Here is an 8,297-nt window from a genome sequence, read left to right as displayed (position 1 = left end):
GGTTGGAGAAGGGGGTGAACAACTTTGCTCAGCCAGGGTTGCATAAGGGGCTGAACCGCGTCCCCTCCAAACAGACGTGCGGAGGTCCTTAACCGCAGCTCTTCAAAGTGTGACCCTCTTTGGAAATAAGGTTTTTGCCGGTGTCGTCAAGTTAAGATGAGGTCATTAGGGGAGGTCCTAATCCAACATGCCTCTTGTCCTTATCATAATGAGGTCAACTGGGGCGCAGAGACAGACAGACAGACAGACGCAGAAGCCCATGCGATGCTGAAGGCAGAGTCCCCGTGGGGCTGGCTTCTACGAGCCAGAAGATGCCCACGTTGCCAACAAACCACCAGAAGCTGCCAGAGAAGCCTAGAGTGGATCCTCCCTCACGTCCTCGGCGGGAACCAGCTCTGCAGACACCTTGATCTTGAACTTGAAGCTTCCAGAACTAGGAGACAATGAAGCTACGTTACTTAGGCCACCCAGTCTGTGACGCCTCAAGCGAGCTCATACAGGGAGTTTGCCCACATTCTGGGGGAAGGTGGGGGGGTCATGGGACATTTTGGAGCCGGGAGGTGGCCCGATCAGAGCCGCGTGTTCCGGCAGGTGTGAACACGGTAGCGTGTGGTTGGCGTTGGCGACGGCGTCTGGCCGCTCTCCTGGCCGCCAGTGGCTGCGGGACCCTTCCGTCCCTGCAGCTGATGCACACGCACGCCCGCGTGGTTCCTGTCTGCTTGCCATTCTCCACCAGGACCACGGGCGCCCCAGAAGGGGCAGACGTGACACTGGCGATCTGTGTAGGGAGCGGTAGAAGGGTCCACAGTGCAGAGTGGCTGGCCACACTGGTGGCACGACAGCAACCAGTCCCCTTAGCCCACCTGTCACCCTCTTTGTGGGTTTCGTGGTAAGAGATGCCACGATGCCAGCCACCCAGGAGGGTCCCGTGACGTTGATAGCACAGAATTTGGAGCTACTTTCTTACAAGGTTAGTGGCATCAGAAGAGGGACAGGGACAAGGAGGGGTCTTCCCACAACCGTATTTTATCTGAGTTCATACGGTGCCCTGCTTACCACGGGGCTTAATTTTCCTCACTTCCGTCAATAACCACAGTACCTATGGGGCGCCTGGGTGGCTCAGTCGGTTAGGTATCTGACTCTGGCTCAGGTCATGATCTCGTGGTCCGTGAGTTCGAGCCCCGCGTCGGGCTGCGCGCTGACAGCTCGGAGCCCGGAGCCTGTTTCCGATTCTGTGTCTCCCTCTCTCTCTGCCCCTCCCCTGCTCGTGCTCTGTTTCTCTCTGTCTCAAAAATAAATAAGCATTAAAAATCTTTTAAAAAGTAACCACAGTACTTGTGTTGACTGTTAGCTCCTATCGGAAAGACGGTTTTGTTCTCCGTCCTTACGGGAGCCTGGGTGCACGAGACGCTTAAGAGAGGAGGGTACGTAAGTGCGGATGGCCGTGTAAGGGCAGGGTGGCGACACTCTCCCAACACAGAGGAGGGTTGATTCGACAGCAAAAGCAGCATCGGCATTTGTGGCCCCCTGAAGCGCCCGACCTCGGTGACTGTCAACACAGCCGGCACGGCGGAGACTTGGCCATGCCACGGCGACGATCCGCTGAAAGTCTCCGTGCTCGGACCGCGAGAGGCTTACCTCCAGCTCACGGGCAGGGACAACGCGGAGCCACGGCTCCCCGCCCACCTGTGCTGCTCAGGGGCTGGCGGATGGGACAGCCACCAACGCACAAGCTTCCAGGGGCCCACAGAAGGTCAAAGAGCTCCGTGAGGTGTCGAAAATCAAATGTCCAGCGTGCAGGTGACACGGTTCATCCTGCTCCTACCTCAGCACCCACGGAGACCCAGCGACGCCAGAAAGCGCTGTTCCATCATCCAGCACGGAGGTCAGAGGGCACAGGATCGTGGGGGGGGGGGGGGTCAGCACGGCCGCCGTCACATCCCACAACCTGCAGGGGGTGCCGGCCTCCATCTCGCAGAGGAGGCTCCGGGAAGCTGCACACATGCCCAGGGTTACACTGTGAGGACTCGAACTCGGGCCAGCGGGCTCCAGAGGTGATGTTTCTTCTACTCGGTCTCACCTGCCTGCTTGTCCTTCTCCCCCCACCCCCTCCCCTCACACACACGCCTGCACGTGCACACAAACCACACACATTCATGTGCACGCACCCCACGCACACCCCACACAGATGCGCATGCATGCAAACCACACATAGACTTGCACACACCCCACACATGCACACCACACACGTACACACGTACATGTACACATGTGTGTGCACACACTACACATGCATTACACATATGCACACGCACGTACCACACACACGTGCATGCCCACATCGTGCACATACCCACTTTCACATACATACACATGCATACATACACATACAACACACACACGTGCACACACACGTGCACACATACACACATGTACAGACATTTGTGTGCACATCCACATATACACACCACACATATGCACCACACAGACACATGCATGCGCTCACATGTACACACGTGCATATACACACATGCACACACATGTGCACGCCCACACCATGCACATACACACATTCACAAACATACACATCATGCACATACATATACACCACACACACAGGCACTCACATGTACACAATACATATACACGCATGCACACACATGTGCCACACCACACACGCCACACCCATATACACTCACACATGTGCACACACATGCACACACATATACACACAGAGACACCAGGTACACATGTGCATGTACACCACACACACGCACGTGCACACACGTGTACCCAGACACATGCAGGCACATACACACACCGCACACACGCACATCTCATACGCATACTTCTTCACGTCTATGTTCTTTTTTGTTTCAACTCCTCAGAAAACGAACGCTTGGAAAAAACACAAGATTCCGGATCTTTCCACACCCTTCCTTCCAGGACAGGTGGTTCTACACTGCAACATGCATCTCCACCAACTGACACTGAACTGGAAACACCCCAGTTCACTTCCAAGTGCGGTTAACATAAGAATGCGGGTTTGGTTTTCAATCTGGTGTTGCCCTGGGTCTACGATTGTCAGTAGTTGTGTGACATGAAAAGTCGAGGAGGGGGAGAAGGACAGAGCGTGGCTCTCGCGAGTGCCCCCCCCACCCATGTTCAGGGAGGGCGCTGTGACTTTGACTCTGCTCGGGAATGCGCAGGGCGCAGCCGTCATTCCCCTCAGCACCGCCACATTCCAGGGCTGTGGCAAAGCCCGGACTTGAGCGGACGAGAGCCCGTAACGCCCGGGGTTTCACCTACCTCAGCTCCAGGTGGACAACTGCCAGCCGGGGCCCCGGAGGCAGGATGTGTATGGTACTGTGCGAAGGCACCATAGTGCGGCTCCAGTGTCGGGGATGCAAAGGTAGCAGGGGCGGGGACTCCTTCAGTCCGTCTTCTGAACGATCCCGACCTCAGCCACAGCTGACAGGAAAGTGCCATTGATGACCCGAGACACTCGGGAAAGTATCTGTCGCCGTCTTCTCTTGCCAGCGTGGCCAGTGACCTTGAAGAGGTCGGTCTGGGCGGAGCAGGGGAGGGGAGGGGAGGCACAGTGGGCTGGGGAGAGAAACCCCCGTGGGGGGTGCTACTGGCCAGAGGTAAACACCCCCCCCCCGCCCCGAGTCCCCACCTCAAGTTTAAAGGGACAACACATGTCAGGATATGTTCTGTTGCTCCATATAAACTGCCTGGGTGGGTAGTCTCTAGGAAGGGGGCACAGCTTCTGGCAAGTGAAATCCGGACCCCATGCTGGCCTCAAAGCGAATCATCTCCAGCCTGCTGGCCCTCCTGGGCGTCCGAGAACACTCATAATGGGCAGTTTCCAACACATCAGTGGTACGTGCAGACTCGCAACACGTTTGGCACCAAATATGTAGGGGTTTCTCCCCTAACAACCATTTGTCCAAATCTCCAGCCACCAACCGGGTATCCTACAATTCAGTTCAATCCCTTCTTGATGTTCATTTATTTTTGAGAGACAGAGAGACAGAGCATGAGCAGGGGAGGGGCAGAGAGAGGAGGAGACACAGAATCGGAAGCAGGCTCCGGGCTCCGAGCTGTCGGCACAGAGCCCGAGGCGGGGCTCGAACCCACCAACTGTGAGGTCATGACATGAGCTGAAGCTGGACGTTTAACTGACTGGGCCACCCAGGCATCCCTTTTTTTTTCTTTCAATTCTGTTTTTTTTTTTCTTTTAATATTTATTCACCTTTTGGGAGAGTGCAAGCAGGGGAGAGGCAGAGAAAGGGGGGGCAGGATGTGTAGCCTCTGTGCTGACAGGCTGAGCCACCCAGGTGACCCCAGTTCAGTTCAATTCTGTCGCTAACTACTCAGCACAGACCCACAAGTGTAAGGGCTCAGTCTTACAAGATGCCAGGCACAGTACTGGGTGCCCAGGGTACCCGCACTTCTGTCCAGTTTGGCTATCGCATCTGCGGTCCCCACAGCCACCTCCCTTGTGATTTGGTGATTTGCTAGGGTGGCTCACACAACTCAGGAAAATAGATTACCTCCCACCCAGGTGAAGGATGCGTAGGGCAAGGTGTGAGGGAAAGAGCGAGGGGGTTCCACATCTTCTCCGGATGCCCCGCCTCCCAGCACCTCTAAGCATTCACTGACCCAGGAGCCCCAGAACCCCATCGTTTGGGGCTTTTACTGGGGGTTCTGTGAAGCAGACATGATTGATTAAGTCATTGGCGTTGGTGAGCAACTCAATTTCCAGCTCTTTCCTGCTCCCAGGAGGGAGATTGGGGGAAGGCCTAAAATTTCCGACCTTCTAACTGGGTCTTGGTCTTTTGGGAGACCAGCCCCCCATTTTAGCCCCAAGCTATTGTGGGGCTCCCAGCCCCCATCACGGTTATCTGCTATCAAAGAACCTCTTCGTGGTTTCCATGGCCAGGCAAGTCCAGGAAGCACCCGGACTGCTGAGGTCTGTTTCACCCACTCGGTGAAGATCTCTACAGTGTTTTGAAAATACAAGAACTGCAGAATTCATCGCCAACTTTTAAAAACCCTAGAAACGTCTCACACTTAAATCATCCAAGCACTCGTGCCCTTTTGGAAAGCGGCATAGGTTGACAAGCATGTGCTCCCCATCTCCCCCAGGGCATGGGCTCCCCTTGTCACCAGGGGCCTGCTGGTGCCTGTGTGTCCTGCCCTCGTCACTTTCACTGCTCTCTGCCGACAGACCGTCCCTGTAGACGGCTGAGTTAGCAGGCAGCTTGCAGACGACGCTCGTCCTCCCAGACAACCCACAGGAGCCATTTTCAGTTCGCAGGACATCAAAGAGGCTGCCATTGCCCAAGGCAGGTGACTGTCCCCTTGAGAGTCCACTCCAACTTTCACCTGCTCCCATTGTCTTAAGGAGGTCCCAGGCCCTGGGAGCCGGGACAGGAAACACAATCCGTGGCCCCCACCCTCGCTGTGAGTGGAGAAGTCACTCGCCTGCTCTGCGGTCCCTGATTCTCGGGGTCAACCTGGGACCCGATTTGAACGATCACATGGAAGTCTGCGGATCTAACGGCCAATGCCCCCTTCTTCGTCACGTAGGCTAGCGACCCCTCACTGTATGCTGCTTTTTCCCTTCTCCTAAGGCTCCATTGTTACTGTATTTTATCTAGACAACCTTTGTATAGGAAGGCACGATATAAATAAATAAGATGTAAGCAGACGCTTCCAACAAGAGTGCTTTCAGAGCCACAGAAACCTGTACTGAACCTGGGCTGGGAGGGGGGGATACTCTCCTAGAGGACTTGATTGCAGTGGAAAATTACGTGTCAGGGGCAGGATGTTGACGAAAACCTGTTGTGTCTCTGTAGGTGCAAGCCTGTCTGTGTAGGTGATGAGGAAGGTTGAGGTGGGCGAGAGGGTCCAGAGTCAGAGCCTGGAGAGGTGGGTCTGACCACAGAGGCCCCGGCACCGTTGTGATGGAATCCAGATGGGGTCAAAGGCCAAGGGGGCGCTGTGGCAAAGGTCCTGACAGAAGACGGACGTCATCAGATCTGCTTCGTGGACAGTCGCCCCTGTGATGTGGAAGGAAGGAGTATTTGGCGAGAGTGAGGAGTTAATCAGGTATGGCAAAAGTTACTTCAAATTCATGTTGCCCTTCTACGTCAGGTAATGGTGGGCCAGGTGATTGGGGCTGGTGCCCACCTGACCCCGGGGAACGCTCCCTGGGACCCCCGGGCTCGCACACCAAGGGGGCCATGCTCAGTGTGTCTGTGCTCGTATAGGACCCCCGGGGTCCACTACGTGAACAGCGGGAAATTCATGTCGCAAAACGCTACCCAGCGCGGACGATCAAGAACATGGATGAATCCCAAGCTCGCGCTGGTAAATTACAAAGCAAAATAAAATAAAAACCAGGGTGTAGGCAGACACACGCTGATCACTAACGGGCAAGCCCCAACCCCACCACTTGGAGATGCAGGTGTCGGTGATAAACGAGGAGAAAAGCAAGGAAGTGAGCCCCCTAACACGAGCCTTGTGGCTGCCCTTGGGAGGAGGACGGGGATTCCGCCCAAAGAGACAACTCAGGAGCTTCTGGAATGCTAGGACATTCTTCCCCTTGACCCGCGTACTGGCTACGCAGCTGTGACCTGGCTGATTTTTGATATACTGCGTCCTCGATGTTTACGTTATTTCCTCGTGTGTTATGTCTAGCAATTGTTACACGTGCCTTTTAAATGTAAGTGGACGTGGTGGACCCTGAACTAAGGTGGGGATACTGAGACAGCTTGAAGTTTGGCCGATGGAATTGGGAGGTGGTGACAGGTAGCACCTGGGTGAGCCGTGGGTGGGATGTGGCCCTACTGTGCAGCGTGAATTCCGGAGGGCACGAGCCTGATGCAAGCAACCGGGAGAGAGCACCTAACGAGGGAAGCCTTAGACTTGTTTAAATCGGCCTGCCCACATCCACCAAGAAATTGGATACGGGGTGAGGGCTCAGAATGGAGGTATGGTTTGGAGTTTCTGATTCGGAAACAGCAGCGATTAACTGAGTAAAGGGAACGTGTACAAGTGTGTGTCTGGGTGCATTTAGCCCAAAACATTTTAAGCCTTCGGAGAACTTCTAGAGTCCAGCCTTCTGGTTTTAGCGGAGTGGCGGGGACAGAAGCTTCGTATCAGACGGCTAGAAATAAAGACCAAAAATGAGGGAGGAGAGCAAAGCTAGCAGGCTGCCTCTGAAAAAAGGTCTCACAAGAGGAGAAGGAACTCCGCTGTTATCTCTGCAGGGACTTGCATTCACAGGGGGACTTCTGGCTCTTCCAGAGATGTGGCTCTGTTCGGCCGGGAAGATACGGACACAGTGATAGTCTCATGGAAAGCTGGAAATTCGGAGGCCGGGTGCCAGGAGCTGCCTTGAGTAGGAGAATTGCTCTCCCACTGCAAAGGGAGGGAGCCCAGCCACAAAAGGTCAACGCAAGCACAGGAAATGGGGTCCTGAACCCCTCTGATTTATTTTAGACGGCTTCAAAAGCACAGAACTCAAAAGTTCCGGGAGATCGAGTAAATGACTTACGTGCCCTTTTGGTGACTTGGCTCCCTTCCCATCTCAGATCCCTGAGCCTCCAGCCTTACACTTGGGCAGAATTTACACTCCCTGAGGGGACTGCATCCTTGGGGAAAGAATAATGCATCATCAACTGATCTCTTAATTAGTACTTCTGCAATTAGCACAGTTTAAGATCTGCAGAAGACCACACGTTGGTCAAAGAGCAAGCACCCATCGTAAAAGGCAGCAGGCTTGATGTTAAAAGATGAACCAGTTACAGAAGGAATTGAACACACAGCATTGTGTCTCCTTGTCTTTCTTGCCTTTTCTGGCCTTTAGTGTCCTTTTTTAATTTTTTAATGTTTATTATTTATTTTTGAGAGAGAGAGAGAGACAGAGCACGAGCAGGGGAGGGGCAGAGATAGAGGGAGACACAGAATCCGAAGCAGGCTCCGGGCTCCGAGCTGTCAGCACAGAGCCTGACACGGAGCTCAAACTGACGAACCATGAGATCATGACCTGAGCCGAAGTCGGATGCTCAACTGACTGAGCCACCCAGGTGCCCCTTGTCTTTATGCTTTTCCATATTATCTGAATTTATCGTACAGCAGTCACGTGTTACTGGTATAATGCAAAGCAAGAAATGAGCATGAGTTCCAGCAGACATGCTCCTAAGTGCCTCCACTGCACCAACCTTTGCCATTGCTTCACTGGCTCCCCAAGGTGCCCACACGCTCGTGCTCCAACCAGCTGG

The sequence above is a fragment of the Leopardus geoffroyi genome, chromosome D4 (assembly GCF_018350155.1).
Source record: "Leopardus geoffroyi isolate Oge1 chromosome D4, O.geoffroyi_Oge1_pat1.0, whole genome shotgun sequence".
In the NCBI taxonomy this organism is placed as follows: domain Eukaryota; kingdom Metazoa; phylum Chordata; class Mammalia; order Carnivora; family Felidae; genus Leopardus; species Leopardus geoffroyi.
The sequence above is the reverse complement of the archived record's forward strand: the minus strand, read 5'-3'. Positions refer to the sequence as shown.